The 18,002-nt window shown below is 45.4% G+C and overlaps 1 protein-coding gene across 7 annotated transcripts in view; it reads right to left on the reverse strand.

The window, feature by feature from the left end:
* LOC134555993 (calcium-activated potassium channel subunit beta-2) overlaps nucleotides 1–18,002 on the reverse strand; it is a 132,327-nt gene that overhangs the window by 82,195 nt on the left and 32,130 nt on the right. For 2 of the 7 annotated variants that reach the window (XM_063408137.1, XM_063408132.1), the window contains exon 1: nucleotides 5,683–5,850. The exons of 4 other annotated variants lie outside the window; for them this stretch is intronic. The gene's annotated coding sequence lies outside the window, so the exon portion shown is untranslated. Of the gene's footprint in view, nucleotides 1–5,682; nucleotides 5,851–18,002 lie in introns of those variants that run through there. One more of the 7 variants, XM_063408135.1, reaches the window with a different exon arrangement.

An 18,002-nucleotide genomic window follows, 5' to 3' on the forward strand; every position in this document is an offset into this window, starting at 1 on the left:
ACTTTCTTTCCAAAGCTCTTATTTTCCACAGCACTAAACTTTGCCAAACCTCAACAGCTCTCCATGCACCAGCTCCACAAAGACTGCTTTTCACAGCTGAATCAATTCTTTCCCTACCACCACAACAGCAGCTCTGGAATTCCACATATAAACTTAAAAACTGCTCATCAATAACCAGATGGGCCCTGGTGACCAAAGATCGAGGAGTGCAGACACACTGTTGTCCTTCCCTGCCCTTCAGCCAGCCCGTCCTGGGCTCTGCAGCACATTGCTGTGGTCAGCCTGGGGTTGCCTGAAGCCTGTTTCTGCAGCAGCCTCACCAAGTCATTAAGGCACACCAAGTCATTAAGGCACAGCAATTTAGGGGTGCTCAGCTGTGCTGGGACCATGGCTGCCCCTTGCTGCCCATGCTTGCACGTGGCTGTGTTCTTCTCCTGCTTTTCCTGCACCAGCTCTGGAGCTCCCAGGTGGACTCCCTCATGAGTCAAAACCAAAGTACAATTTTCAGGAGGTCCCATGAGCTTGGAGAGCCTGGAAGATGCAAGAGTGGGTGCCTAGATATGAATGGGAAGGCAACAAGAGAACAAAGGGCAATGCCAGCCCTGGGCCAGCCTGGCTGAGGGGTCCCTGAGCTGTTGCCCCAAAAAAGCCCCTGCACTCCTGCCTGAGATCAGGGAGCCAGTGTATTTGGCAGCTGCACTGAGGAGCACCTGGACACTGGTTTCCAGGAGGACTTAATATTCCTTTATTCCCTCTGACTTTGATTCAGCCATGGGCTGAGATGCTTTAAGTACCAGATATTAATTAGAAGTGGTAGTAGGTCCCAAAGGGACCATACTCCAGATCTTCTCACCATTCCTCGTTTGACTTATTTCAGGTTACTACCCTGAAACATTATTTATGCACTCAGGAGCCTGACATTTATAAGGCCTAACTAAATTTGCAAATAACTAATGGCTGTCAGTGAGGAGTACCACTCTGCTGAGGTGGAAAATAGCTTGCCCACGAGTAAAACAAAGCCAAGGATGTTTTCTGCAGCACTTCTTTAAGGCAGGCAATTATCTTGTCCTTTCTTTGGTATCACACCTAAAAACGCATAAAGGGACAATGCTGTATGGAGGGGTCCCACGAGGATGGCAGCCTTGGAGAGATAAATCACTTTGGGCTTAAGCAGAAGCTTCACTCTGAGCTCTGATCCTCTGGAAGGGAAGTGGGGAAGTGGGACAAATGCTCTTTTGGCTCCACTGGTCTTCAAACCCCTCCTGGCACTGGTTGATTCAGGACATTGCAGTGGCACAGAGCAGGAGGAGCACAATTCAGGCAAATTGCTGAGTACCTGTGAATGGCTGGGGCATCCCATTTGGCACTAGCAGAGATGAAAGTTATCTATGGGTAGCAGGACAGCTTTTTATTAAGAAAGAAAAGTTATCTGAAGTCATAATAGGATTTTTAATAGTATCTAGGAGGAATTTTAAGTTGGGATTTCATTCCAGACTACATTGAGTCAATTTTTGTCCTAGCAAAGACTCTCTGTATTTGCTTTGATTTCATTTCATCTAATTCTTCTCATTCTCTTCCTCTCCCCAGGCAGTATCAGTCTGGTGTTACCTGTGCCCTCACAGAATATGAATACATGTGTGTTGCCTGTAGTGACTCTCACTGTGTGACTCACAGCACTTGCAGTTTAGACCCACTTCTATTTTTAGAATAAAAAAAGGATATCTAGGATCATTGGACTTTAAAATCATTGAAAAGGTAAAAAGGGGCCATCTGACGGGGGTGTAACTGCTGGTTGCCTCTATGAAGTCTTAGCAACCCTGTTGATTTAGCTCACACCAGACTTTCTATATAAAGCACATGGACAATAGAGCTCACTCAGTGGGAGACATGAGGTTTCCTCCTATATGACATAAGTACAGTGCAAAAATATCTCAAACAGCAAATATATTCATGTTTTATAACCTTCTCCCCTTGATTTGTTTCAGAGTAAAAGAGCTTGGTTATTTTGACAGCTGGATTTTTTTTTGTGTCTGTGAGGAAATAAGTCTGACAGAAATTCTTCACCCAACTGGTTTTGACTGCTTTTAAACCATATATCAGGTGTTAGTTTTCTTCTCATCTGCCATTTTCACAGCTCTTCCATCCCTCCATGGGATTTTATCAGACCTCTGCATGACCAGAAGTAAACTGTGCCACCCCCTTGCTTGGTGGCACTTTTGGTGAACACAGGGGGGGATTGGGAGCAAAATCTCCAGGGTTTGGCATAGGCTGAGTCTGGTAAGACCATAGACCTTGAGGTTAATGACCCAAATTCACTAGATTCACTGTTAAAAATTGTACTTGTGTATTATGTGTTCCTGCTGCTCCCATTCCTACCTCCTCTGTACCTGCTCTATGTGCACTGATCCCTCCTTCTGCCAGTCACCCTTAGTTTTCCTCTTTTTCAGTGTTTTCTCCTGTACTCACTGCCTCACTGTTGCTGCTCTCTTGCTGTTCTCCCTGTTGGCTGTCCTCATGTCACAGAACGTGCAAGACAGGCACAACAGGAGAGCTTATAATGTGGAAAATTCAGAAATCTCCATTATGGTGCTTTTTTCCTTCTAAATTGGCTGCACAAACAGTTTCCACTGGCACTGTGGACTTGCACTGGAGAACTGGGGAATCTATGGGGACAGGGCAGGTGCTGTGAGAGAACAGCCCATGCAGTGCACGATGGATGATGCCAACTATTCATTTCAACAGAGCTGCAGGAATTGAAACAACTTCCATGAATATTCATATGAAATTGAAAGCTGTTTAACCTGGCTCTCACATCTGTCTGGTGGGAGCACTTCAGTGCTTATGTGTTGCTCGTATGACTACTTGCAAGATGTGAATTTTAAACCTGGCTGCTCAGAGTGTGATGGAAATCCAGGATGAAACAGAACACTTGGTTGTGGAATTTGCAATTCTTCTTCTGCCAGTTAGCTGCACAAATCAGCTAATCAAGAACACCACAGGACTGAACTAAGCAACACGGTATGAATTTGCAAACATTTGCCATTCCCGAAAGATCTCTCAGCCAAGGGTTGTTTGCTGAAGAAAGCCCTAAATAATATCAAATAAATAAACTAAAAAATTGCATGATCTCCACAGACAATTCATAACAGAAAAGGGCAAGTGGTATTCATGGCAAAAAGTACTCCTTGAGCTTCTGAAGAAAACAGGAAAAACCATTCCTCAGCACAGTGAGTCAATCTGATGTAGTTTGCTTCACTTTGTGCTGCACATTGATGGAATGATGGGAGATGTGGAGTCACTTCTGACAGGCTCTCAGATGAACAGGTATTTGGTCCTGGCAGAAGTTTTTCTAAGCCACCAATTTGTCTGGGACAGTTTTGAGAGCAGATTTAGTTTAGGATCACGGGATTTGCGTTGTGTCACATTTTACAGTTGAAAATGCCTGAAACATTAACCTCCTTCTGCTACACAATTTGGCTTTGCTTTGTGCCCTGTCTGGAGCCCTGTGTTCAGCCTCATTCCCTGAGCACCAGGGTTTGTATTTCCATTGCATCATTAGCACATTAGCCTTGTTGCACTGCTCATTTCCCAGAGATGCTGAAGGATTTGCCCAAGCCTCCCAAAGAAGCCTGGGCACAGGTTGAACACAGTCCCCCACCTCCTCATGGTTCTACCCCTTCAGACCCTTCTCTCAGAGAGGCACTGAAGTAAAAAAAGTAAAACTGTCTAAGCTTCTGGACAAAAGTGAGATGGAGAACAAAAGCCATATACTTGATTTCCACATGCATTGCTCATTTCTGGCACAGATTTTGTATCTCTGCATAATAACTCTTTGATCCATACTGCAAACTGCTACAACAATTTCTTTGGAAGAAAGTTTTCACTGTTATCTTTGTGTACTCAGTAGCATACATAACACGGGTTGAAATGATTTCCCCCCCAAATTTGCAATGCAAAGTAATGCAGTTAACTGAAAAGTTCTTGCTTGGATCAAATAGGGAATATTTGTGTTTCTTAAAGGCAATTCTTCCCCCTCCTGATCCAATATTGCTTGGTTTTGGCACAACCAGTATTCACTTAGACTGCATGCATTTAGCACTTTTGTTGTTAAATTGTCATTGGTGCTTTGTTTTTAAATGAATTATATCACAACCTATTTACAATGCAGTATAACACACTGAAATTCTCCTTAAGGAGAACATTAGTTAGGATGAGTAAATTCAAATTACTTGGTAAGTCACTGTTATACGGATTTTTTTTTTTTTGATGAAGATTTAATGAAAACAATCAGTCTAGCAGAATTCTCGAAGTTGTGAGCTTTTGACAACAGTATTGTAAAGTATATAGTGACATCCACATTAAAGCAGATTTAAAATGGTATCATAACCTTAACTTTAAAATTTAGCCCAGCAAGTGACTCCATACCTCTTGCTGCAAGATATGACTCTCAGCTTCTTTAAGTGCATTTTTAATGGGTCCTGTGAGAAGCATTTCCACAAGCAGAACATTTTATTGTTACTAAATACCCCTCACTCTGAAGTCTCTCTGTTGTTGGGAAATGAAACTTTAATGAACAAGTTGAGACAATTCATCAGCCCAGAGAACATCACACTCAGATCAAACACACTGAATGATCAGGGCTCTGCATTTGCACAGAAATATGATTTTCATTCCTTATGTTCCTGCTGCTCGTCCTGGGGAGGGTCACACACACTCAGAAACACAAACTCACAGCCCAGCCCTGCCCAGGACCCTGTGCAGACCCCCCTGCCCTGTCTGGCCACGCAGACCTGACCCTGATGTTTGTACATTTTCTTGTCTAGTGATGCTAAATAGGCACATCATTTAAAAAAGTACATGAGGCTTCTAACTTTGCCTGTCACCTTTTGGACTTCTGGCTGGGGAGAAACAAGCTTTTTCAAGGGGAAGCCTTCCTGTTACCCTACTGAGTGTTCATTCTCCCCCTCAGCCCTTGCTCACAGCCCGTTCAGCATCCAGCTAAACCTTGTGTACATCCTTCCCCACACGGGTTTCTCAGGGGGAGGAGGGTGTCAGGGGGCTGGCGGTGACACGGGAGGGAATCGTGTCTTTTTCTGTCTGAAACTACATTTCTCGTCCAGCAAAACAACGCCAACGGTGCAGAGAAAGCTTTGATTATGCAAAATGGATGGACACATCACGCCTTCTTTGCAATAACCTAAGGAGTCCCTCACCCGGAAAATTCCTCCCACCACCTTCCCCCGCGAATGTTTTCCCCCTTTCAAACGACATCGGTGGCACTTCAGACACATTTTACACGTTAATAGCATGTCTCCCTCATCTTGCAGGCTCCATAGCTTTCCTCTTCCCCTCTTATTTTAGGGCAGCTTCCCCCTCTCCCTTCTGCCATCTCAGGAGCAGCCCGGCCGGCTCGGTGGAGAAGGAGTAAAGTGTTTTCTTGCATGACCTCTACGTGTTTTGCTCCGCGGGAAGAGCAACGTGCAATGCACGCTCGGCAGGCAGCGGGGTCCGAGCCCGTTTGTCCTGGCGGCATTTCTGCCATAAAACACGGGGTTATCCACAGCATCCCACCCCCGGCTCTCCCCCCATCCCAGCGACCCCTCCCCAGCGCTGCCGCCGCACCTGGGAGCGCAGCGGGCACCAAGCAGCAACAGCCCCCTTTGTTATCCGTGCGAATCCTACCTCCAGAGCTGTCACATCTTCCTCCCAGGAGAAGCCTAATTGTTAACAAACAGAGATCCAGCGGAATCCTCCGAACTGCCAGCGGCTGTGAAGCGCTGTCATGGTCCCCTCCCGGTGCCCGAACCTTTTCGGACCATTAATGTCACAACCCCCGCGAACTCATCGCTCGGCGCTCGCTGCTCAAGATGTCTGAAATAGTTTGGGAGGATAATAGGAATGACAGGCACACTAGACAGCCATGCTTGAAATTAGTTTTCTCCAGCTGACTTAAGGCTGTTCCGTAGTGCTTTTAGGCGTGCACTCCGTAGGGTTTGTTAGCCTAGGCTAGACATGCCATTCCTGCTTTTATTCAGGGCTGTAATAGGATGGCTGCTAGGAACGCAGCGATAGGTCTAACTCCATTCATCCCTCCGTAGTTCTCAAACCTCCCCGGGAGAGGAAATAGCTTCAGTCATCCTTAAACTTACTGAGGCTACTGTTTCTGCAGAGCAGGCTTTCACACATTGTTTTGAAACTAAAGAGAAAATCCCTGCCGGGAATGGAAGGTGCCGCGGCTCTCGTGGCTGCTGCGAGCGGCGACAGGAGCCGGCAGCATCCGCCCCCGCCGCAAGCCGAAGCTGGCGCAGGAGCCGGTGGAAGAAGTGATTGGAAGCTGAAAGTTCCAAAAACTCTGTGAGGCAGCTGTGGCATCAAGAGGAGGAGGCGGATGTAGGGACCGTGCTGTGCTGTGTGTGCAGGAGTCACAGATGTACGCCACGCTCCCCAAAAGGCAAAACACTGTCTGCAGATGGCAGGGACTCAGTGTAAACCTCTAACCAGGCAGCGCCTGGGATGATGGTGGGCAGAAGGAATGACACCAATGCATAGCATTCGAGGTGTCTGTGATGTGGGGAAGAGATGTGGTGAGACCTGCTGCAGGACATTGCTGTTTTCAGTAAAGTTGTGCTAACCACCAAAATCGCAGCTCAGAGATATTTGTGCTCTGAGGAGATCTTGGAGCCTCTTTCTTTTCGGTGGTCAGTTAATGACCAGCCCGGGTCAAGATGCACAAAGGCTCGTTAACATCTGCTATCTCTGGTGTTGCTGATCTCAGTGTGGTCCCTAGTGGAGAAAAGTAAGAGCCACCAGCACAGGCGTCTCTGCCAGCAGCAAAGGCACACACGGGCTGAAGGACTGGAGAGGCACCCTGGAGCCCCGGCAGGCTGGGACAGAGCTAGTGGGGAGTTAGTTCTTTTGCTGCTTATTCCACACCTGCCCGCTTTTTTAGTAGCACCTGGTTCACAGCCCTCTGCTCTAAATGAAAATACCATTCAGGAGACATCTCAGAAATGAATGATGTTGGGAGAGATTAAGGAGGAAAGAAGATCGCAGTGAAACCCCAGCTATGGCTGCCTCACACCCTGGGAAAGAAAGGGTTAGGATAGCACTAATGGTGGATTTGCTTTACCAAACAGCAAGCCAGTGTTTGTGCATAGCATGGGCCTCTGGTCTCCCCTCCTTCTGCATTGGCCTCCACTGAAACTATGAGTGACAGCAAGCTTGTTGCTGGTGCAAGCCAGCCATAGATGGGGACATCTGGAGGGACCATGAGAAAGATGTTTGCTTCTGAATCAATGTTCCTCCTTACAGAGCTGCCTTTGCTCTCTGTGCCTCCCCATGCCCACACTTGCTGCTGCTTTTTCCTTTCCCTCTTTACCCACTGCTCCTTACACAGTCAGTGGGTTGGAGAGGAGGGCTCAAGGCTCCAGTTTTGTTTCTCAGTTTACAGTGGGATATTATTAGCACATCAAGCTTCTCCCAGAACTGGTGGCAGCAAAGGAGACTGAATTTTGTAGGTAGGAATCTCAAGGTGGACAACTACATGCTGACTGATAGCAGGGCTGACTGAACAATACCTTCTTTCTGAATAATTTAAAGAATTTTTTTGTGTCACCTATCTTGCATCTTTCATGTGCCCTTTATTCACCTTAAGGCAGAAAAAGAAAAGGGAAAAAAGGAAAAGTTCTCATTGTCCCAAGAAATATATTTCTTTTTCAGTAAGGGTCTCACTGTGCCAGTGATTTGTAAGTGGGATGACACAGCAGTTCAAGAGACATAAGATTCTGCTTGGAGATACCCAGGTCTAGGAGTCCTGGTTTTGCTGATGATCTTCTGAGAGATTTCAGTGCTGAACTGGGCACAAGAATGTTCAATGCCAGGTTAAAGAGGGTGGTTGTTGCCACCCATGTTCACAGTTCCCCAGTTGTGGATGCTGAATATAAGAAGATTCATTAAAAGCTCCCCCAGCTCCCCCTCCTTCATGGACCTCTCTGCCAGGGTGATATCAAAGGCCTCAGTGCTTCACACTAAGTTAAAGTCACTCAGGCTTGGGGTCAGCAGGTGACAGCTGCCTGTGAGGGTTGTGTGGCTGAATGGAGAGGAGAGGTTCTTACTTGGGTGGTATTTGAAGGGGGGAAAATCTGTTTGAGGAATGCAGCACAGGCAGGGAACGACCAGAAACATCTCCTGGAGATGATTGGTTAACGTGGTTCAGTCTTAGGGAGAGATTCCATGATACTGCCCCTTTCCTCAGGCTTTTTCTAATTACTGAACAGCAGCAGTGGCTGCCATCAGTGATGCGACTCGGGTACTCCCTGTCCTTACTGTGGCTCTACTGTTGCATTTTTTCTGGCACACCAACCTGCTCCTTGCTGGAAAGAAGATACAGGGAGCACTGGAGTGGTGGTCTGATCAGGCATGCCAGTTTTCTGTCTGCCTGGACCGTGTAAATGTTGCAAACAGGATTGTCCAGAGAAGCAGAGGGCTCACATGTGCCTTCACTCTGCTTCCCATCAGGAAAATCCTACTCTGTAGGAGAGGAAATTGCTGCTCAGCTGTACAGCAGTGGACCCTCTCTGAGTAAAGCTTTTGCTTGCAGAGGAGTTGCAACAATTTAAAATGCCTTTGTCGGTTTCTGACCAGTATTTAGTTAGGAAGTGGCCAAGGAAGATGAAGGAGAGGAGGAATTCAGGAGGTTTGCAGTTTGCATGCTGACAGTAAGCCAAATAATATAATGAACAGAGCAACTACTGCATAATTTCATTATGAGTCATCCTCATTATGACAGGAATTTGATAGATACGTAACTAGAAAGTGTAACTATCAGTTACAAATAGACATTATGACTTGCAAAAGAAAGGACATGATACAATTAAAGCCTCAGGTTGCACACACAATAACCTTTTCTCCTCCTGTGGTCACAAATTCTCTAGGAACAGTATATTTTGAAGTTGCCTACCTATCAGACAGCATTCCTTCTACCCACTTGCTGAGTCTTTTTGAAGCAACAGCAGGCAGTCTCACTAATCCATAGATACTGGGTGTGAATGGTGCATTAAAGGAATTGCAGGAATGATCTGTTGCTGACTCTTCCACGCTGGGGGTCTGTAGAGTGTCAGTGTTCAGTGCAGCATTAGCCTGGCAGGGCTGCAGTTGTGCTGTACACCACAGGTAACAGGTTGTGTTCAGGATGTATAATCACAGTGTCAGTGAAAATTAGTCTAGCAGGGAAAAGGATGCACCAGAAAGGGCCAAATTCTGTCATGCACATCTAGATATTCTTGTGGTGGAGCCTGAACTCAGACATGAGTTTTGCAGAGAGTAGCTGTTCCCTAAAAAGGATGAACCCAGTGTGGGAGAAGATAAATTCCTGACAATTATCTTGACAACAAGCATTAATCTGACCTCTGTCATTTAATGAAAAAAAAAAAAAAAATCAAGAAACCCTGTGGATATCAGTCCCCAGATTTGCAGCTCTGCCTGGTTTCCCTGTGGCAGAACAGGCAGCACCTGTGTGAATGCAGCCCCGTGTTTGGCCACAGCCTTGCAGTCTTGTGCAGAGAACCACAGGACACCCAAGTGTTCATTTAGCTGAGTTACATCACAGTGACTGGCTAATCGCTTCCACATGCTGCTTGATTGTCCCCCTTTAGATGCTAGCTCTGCCTTTTTCTTGCACAGCTCTTTTTGAGCCTAAGAGAAAATAACTACATCTGGAGTGTTGTTAAATGACCCAGAAGCTGCTGTTTTGCAGACTGACAGAGTTTGATGCAAATAGATGGCTTCTTGCTGTGAAAATCTCCTTGGTTGACAATCCATAGGGTACTCTCGACGATAGTAGTCTGAATTAAAACACAGGCTCCTCTTTGTATATCCACACTATCATTCTTACAGAACTGCTGGTGTTAAATTCTTCCTGTGCAGCTTCAGTGGAGGCCTCTCTCCTCCCCATTTGTGCACCAGCTGCTGGTGCACATCGCTCCCCCTCCTCGCCTTCAGCTTTTGCCATCTGCCACCATTAAGTTGCCCAGGTGTCGGAAATCTTCTTGCTCTTCTCTGGCAAACATTACTCTGCCTTCTTCTTCACTAATTCAGCCTTCATTTATATGGAGGCTGATAGATCAGGATCGAACATCTGCTGCATTTCATACTTCACGGGGGCAGATGGGGAGCAGAGCATGTATAGCTGCTGGCAAAAATAAAGGCTGGTTAACCCTTCCTTCCCTAAATTTCCACTTCCTCTTTGAGAGCTTACGGGTTTTCTGCCCTTCTAGATGTGCCAATCATTTAATTCTTGCCAGTTAGGATGTTACCTAGAGCAAATGTATCCTAAAGCAGAGCTAATTTTCAGAAACATCAAAGCTTTCACATACTGCAACAGTGTCTAGTCCTGAGGTATGGAGGAGCAGCAGAGTTGGAACATATTTAAGACAGTTATCAGCAAAGACAAGAATAAACCTTTTTTCCTCTTTAGACTGCTTCTGCTGGTGCAAGCAGGGGCCACACCACTGACTTTGTTGTGCTTTCCACAAAGATACAGGTCAGGCAGCCTTTGTGATTGCCTGCAGGGGAAATCCAGGCTCACTAATCATCTTTTACAACAATGAGTAGTGTAAACTATTGAATTCTTTGGGTAGAGAAGATGAAATTAAATGATTTCCAGTTTGCCCAATCCTCTTCAGCAAATCACTGAAGATTGACTGCAAGTTTGTGCAGCAACAAACCAGAATCCAACACAACAGGCTACTTACACAATGCTGCTTGCTGGGCCCAGGGAATGTTTCCTGCTTAAAGGCTGGTAAAATATGTATCTGAGGATGCACACCCAGCAGCTGGGGCCAGTCTCCAGTGTGATCATTGAGTAATTCCAGCAGGATTTCACACTCCAGCAATTTTACTCTCCTCAGCCTGGTTCTCAGTAGCAGTGCTTTCTCAGCCTGATACTGTGTGAGACTCTTGGGCAGAGATGGTTCCCTGCTCCGAGCAGTTCTGCTGAGCAGCAATTGCTGCCTGCTGCTTTCCCGTTTGTTAAGCAATGGATTACTGCTCAGACATTTGCAGGCCACGTTGGTCTAAGCCCTGAGTGCAATTCTGCGGATTTACTCCTCTCCTGGAATGCCATGATCAGAGGTTGTTTCTTGCTTGCTCAATAATTTCCTGAAGCACTGCTCCAATCGACACTGCTTCGTGACAGACAAAGCATTGTGCTGTTCACCTTTCACAGAAACACCAAATTGGCCACTTTAGCTGCTGGCTGATTTTACACACAGTGCCTGGCTGCTTCTCCAACTCTCGATTGCTTTTTCTGTCCACACTTTCCTATTCCTATGTTAATATTACTTCTCCAGCAACTTTAGCAAAATATTGCTAGATAATTATTTTGCCTTTTTTGCCACCTCCCTGCAAATCATTTGCCATGCAGAACTCTCCTTTCCTGAGGATTCAAATATCTCCTTTAATCTGTTCTTCCTTTTATTCTCTACTCAGCTGCTACTGCCTTGCTTTGGTGGAATAGTCACTTGTCTGATGCAGCTCATGCTTCTATTTCTGTTCTCTCTCTTTTGAAAGGTCCTTTGCATCAGTGAGATGCCTCTTTGGGTTTCTTTGATGAGTTGGTGCTGTGTACTGAGCTCTGCACTCCAGGAGTGAAAGATCAAGTTGGAAAGATCCAGTTGTGGAGAGAGTTTTCTCTCCCTTTTTCTCTCCAAAGGGGGAGAGAAGGGAGTTTTGCCATGCCCCAGTGAGGGAGTTTTCAGTGAAGCAACAACAGAAGCAGAGAGATAAATGGCCAGGCCAGGAGCAGGACTGTGGAGAGGCTGTTCTGTAGCACCGTGCCTCAGTTTCCCCTCTTGTATACTAAGAATAATCTACTGCCTTTACGAATTCCTTTGTGAGCTTTTCCTGAGAACTGAAAGAGGATGACTGAAATTCAGTCTTGCTAAGTTTATACTGTTGCTGTCTTGCTGATGAACTTTAAATTCAGAAGAGCAAGGGCCTAAAACTGCCTGAGAAGCCTCCACATTGCACAGGGTGTTTGGTGCTGTGTGATCACACACATCCACTCAGGAGGGCACAATGTCTGATGTCCTTTGGCTCCTCTGCCTGAGAACACCACAGGCTCTCATGGAGATGCTGTGGGAGTGCAGGCCTGTTTGTAGGGTGAAGGAAGGGTTTGGTGGCAGCTTCACAGCAGCCAGGGAGCAGGAGGGACATTGCCTGGGCTGGATTCAAAGCCCAGCCTGATTGGAGAAAGTGCCTGCTGGTAGGGACAGGAGAAACCTCACACAAGTTGTCACTTTTTAATTTTCTCAATCTATTTTCTGCAGAAGGTGCTTAGAGTGGCACATAAATCCACCAGCACAGGATTTATGGTTGTGAACACCAAATATTCACCAAAGCTCAAAATCTCAGTTTTCCTGCAGAGTGACCAGAGGGATTTGATTATACTTACTGAAGCAGAGCTGTTTGGGATTTATACCACTGAGGACAACATTTGGTCCTAAGCATACATCTCCACATAGATATAGGTTTTGTACAAAGTTATTTCTTCCCCATAAAGAAAAGCTTACAGTGCCTGTACAAACCTGCCACCTCCTCCCCACCACCACAGAGGCTGAGGACACAGGATGTGTTTATGAATAAATTAGTTGGGGAAAAATGGTATTTGGGAACCAAGCAGAGGCTTTCCAAAAGGAAATAGGCAGAATGATAAATCTTTGCTTTTCAGACAAGCTACAGGGATACTCCTCTGGCATAAACACACATTTTTTCATTGATAAAACTCATCTCGTTTTTCCACCCTCTCTGGTGAATTTTTCAATTCTGCATATGCAAAAATATCAATGTCTCATCAAAAGCTGAAGTGGACTCCAGAGGAATTTAGCCAGTCTGGTTTTAATTCTGGTTTTAATTACCTAATGGTATTTGTTTACATCTGCTTGAAATTATTTTACATTTTATACCCATTGTGGGTATTGAAGTAATGTTTCATTATTTCTCCACTTGTGTGATGTTTTAAAACAACAACAACGACCAAAAAGGAACAGCTTGTGCACAGATACACCTGTAATCTGACCTTTTCTCTGCTCTGAAAAGTTTTAAGAAGATTATTTAAGTTTTTGTGTCTGTACTTGCTCTATTTTCAGAGTCTTAGAAGTAACCTTGACTCGAAAGTTGGCCTCTGAGGGAGGCACAGAAGATGCATTACAAGCTGTGGAGTTCATCCCTACTGGGATGAGGGGCCATATCCTCACTGCATGAGAATCTCTCCAAAAATACACAACCCCCTGTTGCAGCAGCTCCCAGCTGGAGCTTCACACCACACAAACCAGTGATGTTTTAATGGTGAGAATAAAACAGACCTGGAAAAAACACTCCCAGGAAGTCTGTACCTCTGCACCTCTGCAGTCCCAGCCGCTTTGTGACCAGGATGTTGCAGGATCAGGCTCTGGTGATGTATTTGGGCCTCAGCTGCCTGCATTTAAGGACAAAGGCACTCTGATGTGCCTCACGGGCACACCCTGTGTCTCTAACCCTTGGCTCACTCCCCTAATGCCCCCTCCTACCACCCACAGCCACTGCAGGAAGGATGCTTTTCTTTACTTGATTTCCCTGCTCTGATTCCAAATGCCCCTTGGTGCAGCAAACGAGTAAAAAACCCCAGTCCCTGGAAATGAAATACCCTTTGGGGGAAGCATGATGGATCTGGTAGTGCAGGAACAAACATCCCCAGGGGCTCCTTTATCTCACACACCATGTCTATTTACCTGGATTTTTTCCCCTCAGAGTTGCTATTATTTTTGCACAGATGACTAAAACAACTCTCCCCCTCCTTGCCTCGATGCTCCCTGGCTCCTGCTTGCTCTCCTGGTAGTCCCAGCTGGATCTTTAACCCCTGCCAGGCTGTTGGGCTTGAGCAGTGTCAGATTATACCCAGAGATGGGGCAACTGAGAGGTGTTTCAAAAACTTTCATTCTATTTTCAGTCTCATGTGAAGGGTGAGACAATGTAGATGTTACAATTCATGCCATCACAATCAGAAGCCAACTATTTCCTAATTACAGTACATTATAAGTGTTTCTTGGCCTATCAGCTTTTGCCACACAATGATGGTTAGTATCTTACAGCCAATCATCTAAAATTACCCCTCGTGGGTCACACTACAATACACCTTTCATAGTTCTATTTCTCCAAAGCATCTAGTCTTATTTGCAAGGCCATCCTTTGAAACTTGTTTCCAGTTCTATTTCTTTCTCAACAATGTCTGTCCTATTCCATGGCATTTCTAAGTCAGCATTTCTTATCTCAGAGTTTGCATACAGATGCACAAGGCTGTGTGAGCCTTCTGCCAGGCTTTGTGAATTCTCTACAAATCCATTTCCCACAAGCAGGGCTCAACCCCCAGCAGCCAGCTCCAGTGTTTTTCCTCAGGAAAGCAAAAGTGACTCCCTGAGGTGCCTGCCCGGCTCTCCAGACAGGCTGTGCTGTTTGCAGAGTAGAGGTGAACAACAGATCCTCAGATGTGTCCCCAAATCTACCTTGTGTGAATCCACCAAACAAGCAGAGAACCTCTGTCCCTCTTGGTCTGATACAGAACCTCTGCTCTGGCCAGGTTTAGTGGGAATGAAGGGTGAGGAGGCCCGTGTGAGCAGGGAGGTCTCTGAAGATGTGGCAGGCATCTGGCAAGTGTGAGAGGTGCTCCCTGGTGTGGGGGCTCTGTCCTTGCAGGTGTGTGGGGCACTGTGTGGGGAAGCTATTGCAAAGGAGCACTGACAGCACGTTGGGGATGGCAGGGAAGGCCCTGGAGTGGGAAGAACCCTGTGATGGGGATTTGTTTTCCTGGGCTTCCCTCCTGAGCCTGGCACAGCCTTTCCCAGCAAAGAGAGCCCTGGGACCTGCCCAGACTGTGGGGTATGAGAGGCTCACACCAGTGATGGGCTCCTGCCTTCACAGAGGATTTGAAATACCTGTGTGAGAGGCAGTTCCAAACAGGAGCCACTGGCCTGTTTGGGAGGCAGAGCAGGGCCCTTGTGGGCAGCTGTGTGGGTGTGTGGGCAGCCAGCAGCATTTGTGGTGTCATTGTCACTGCTGCCCTCTTGTCTCTGCCAGAAAATTCAGGGCAGCACCAAAACAGGGGCTGCATTCCTGTATGAGGTCAGACATACATCAGGATTTCAATACAGAAGGAATCCAAATCATACCTATCAGAGGGGTTAGGAAATGGTGCCATGATCAATCTCTCAGCTCCACCAGATTAAATACAGAGCAGGTCCCTGGCAGTGGATGGAGATGCTCCAGTGTTAGGCAGAACTGGGATGGCTGAATGCAGGACAGCTTGAAGGATCACTGGTGTGGAGCCAAACAGGAACCCAGTGTTACTGGGCTGATGGCAAGGGATGTCTCTGCCACACACCACAAGGAGGAATACATGTCTGGGTCCAAAAGCAGATGTGTTTTTCTGTCCTGTCTTTTGCAGAGAAAACAATTGTGTGCGTTAATTACTTTTGCCAGCTCAGTCCTTTCAGGGTTCTTTTCCAGGAACTGCTCTATTGTGTCAAGAGCAGTGCAGCCACTGAATAAAAAGACATTGTGTGCTCCCTGCTATTTGTGTGCTTTATTTCAGTAACTCTCAATATTTCAGTTATTAGAATATTCCTTGGAATATCTGATGTGGAGAAATTCCACACAATTAATTTTTAGTATAGCTGTTTCTAATGTCATAGAGGACTAAGAGTCTACATTTATGTACTTGGTATGATATATATGTCACATTCTCTACTGTATAAGTAGTACTGTCTTCTCTAATTTCCATCTCTAGATATACAAATGCATTTTGCTTTGAAAAACTTCTATCCTGACATTGGATTTTTCTCCAGAGATCTTCTGTCCATGAAATAATGACAGTCAATAATATTTGAGTATGATGGGAGAACCATCTAAATGTAAGTATGAGCCCTGTTACTGTCAAGTAATATAGTTTTACAAAGGAAGTCTTAAACTTTTCTGAAGCTCTTCTGATTTCAGTGGTCTGTCAAGAATATAAATGAGAAGGAAATTTCCCCCTTTGCTGGCATCCGATTTCTGAAATGGATTTATTATGACAAGAGGTTTTTCCTTGCACAATCAGATTTGCTAAAATTTCCTTATTAGGTTCATAAAACTGTTTTGTGAAACCGAAAATTAAGTGGGGATTTTTTTGCCACTAAGTTCAAATTTGTCTGAACTTTCAACTGGGCTCTGGTATCCTATTAGAGCCTGTCTTCGATAATAATCATGTTTGAATTTCATTACTTTCTCTTCTAATTCTGTTCTCTTCTAACTGACCATTTTACTTTTCTCTAATAGCAGTATGAGGTAAATTACCCATGCAAGGCTGTTTAAGACGGTCCTAGAACAGCACAAGTGAAATGCCCTCATTTTTCTTAATTTTCATTAACTCGCCATCTCTATTGTGTGTGTGTAGTACAAACAGTGAGTAAAAACACCTCACTGCAGCCCTGCACAGTCTGGCTCAGAGATCTGTCTGAGAAGCTGCTGGAACAGTCCTGATGGACACTAAAACTGAGGAGGAGGGAGTGCAGAGCCCTGGCCAAGGGCTGTGCTGAGCAGAGGAGTGAGCAATGAGTGATAGACTCTTTCTCAGGCATGAGGACATGGAAAAGAATAATAAAGATGTGTTATGACCTGCAAAACCCACGGCATTTCTGGCACTGAAACCCCTCCAGCTCGTGGCTTTCTACCTCCTCTGCCCCCGTCTCCCTCCCTCACCTAAACTGCACTTCTGTGGGTTGATGATCTCTTTAGGGCTTCCTCACAGAGCAGAGCTATGGAAAGCTGGCACTGCAATCACGTCTGGTCATCCTGAGGGGGAGTAACCTCACAAAAATTTGGTTTCAGGGAGAGAAGTGACAAAGCTGCCCTGGTTGAGGTAAGAAAAAGGAGTTCCTCAGTGGGCAGGATGAAGGGAGGAGGGGAAACAGGGAGACAAAATATGTTAATATGGATAACTTGGTAACATAAATAAAGCTCATAGGAGCCCACCAGGTCCCCAAACCCAGGTCCTTTCTCACGAGTGACCAAAGGATATAGAAATGCTTAAAAATTAGATCTCCAGCCAGAAGGCTGTGAACATCTAACAGCCCATTACCTGCACCATCCAGAAGCCTTGGATCAAACCCAAACAAAACATATATAATAGTCACAATTTTATTTTCATTTCTAATCACCTGCTTCTATGCACTTTCAAATTCTCTGTCCTCTTTTAGGGAAGAGATTTCGTCCCTGCCATTGGAAAAGATTCAGATTTTGTTTTCATGGGTCTTGTGAAAATCCAGATTATTTTTTTGGAACTTGGTCTGCTTGACTCCTAAACCCATGAGTCTGTACTTTGACACTGTAAAAGCACAATTTCAAACCTCTTTTGAATTAAAGAATAAAAAAAAAGCTCAAACATTTTTTTAAAAAATGGTATAAGGACCAGTAATAGAGGTTAGGTGCTATTCTACTGTGGCTTTGCTAGAGCCAATTTGTACGGAATCTGGCTCCAGATGGGGCAGTGTTCCTGTCACCCCTTTGTCACTGTTCCTGTCACCCCTTTGTGTAGTACTCTCTTAGTATATTTTTTAAAGGAAAAATATGATCTATGTGACTAAAGGCTGGTTTGCCTGACCTCAAAGTTATACAAAGCTTCAGGAAGTAAAAGGACTTCTGTTAGAAGGAAAGAAGGCAGCAAAGCAATGTTGTGTCAGATGCATTTGATGATTTTATTTGATAGGATAATTGATTTTCTTAACAAAAGCAGTGCAGTAGATCTAATCTCTCTGGACTTCTACGGTGTATTTGACATGGTGACAAGATTAGTCAAACTGCAGAAAGCAGGGATTAGTGGAATTGTGCAGGAAATGTGTGAAGTACAGAGAGTATATTTTGGGAAAGTTTGGGGTGTGGTGGTGACCCTGGTGTCCCTTTAGGATTTTGGGGGGGGATTGGTTGCATTTGTAACT

Source organism: Prinia subflava, chromosome 11, assembly GCF_021018805.1.
Source record: "Prinia subflava isolate CZ2003 ecotype Zambia chromosome 11, Cam_Psub_1.2, whole genome shotgun sequence".
Lineage (NCBI taxonomy): Eukaryota > Metazoa > Chordata > Aves > Passeriformes > Cisticolidae > Prinia > Prinia subflava.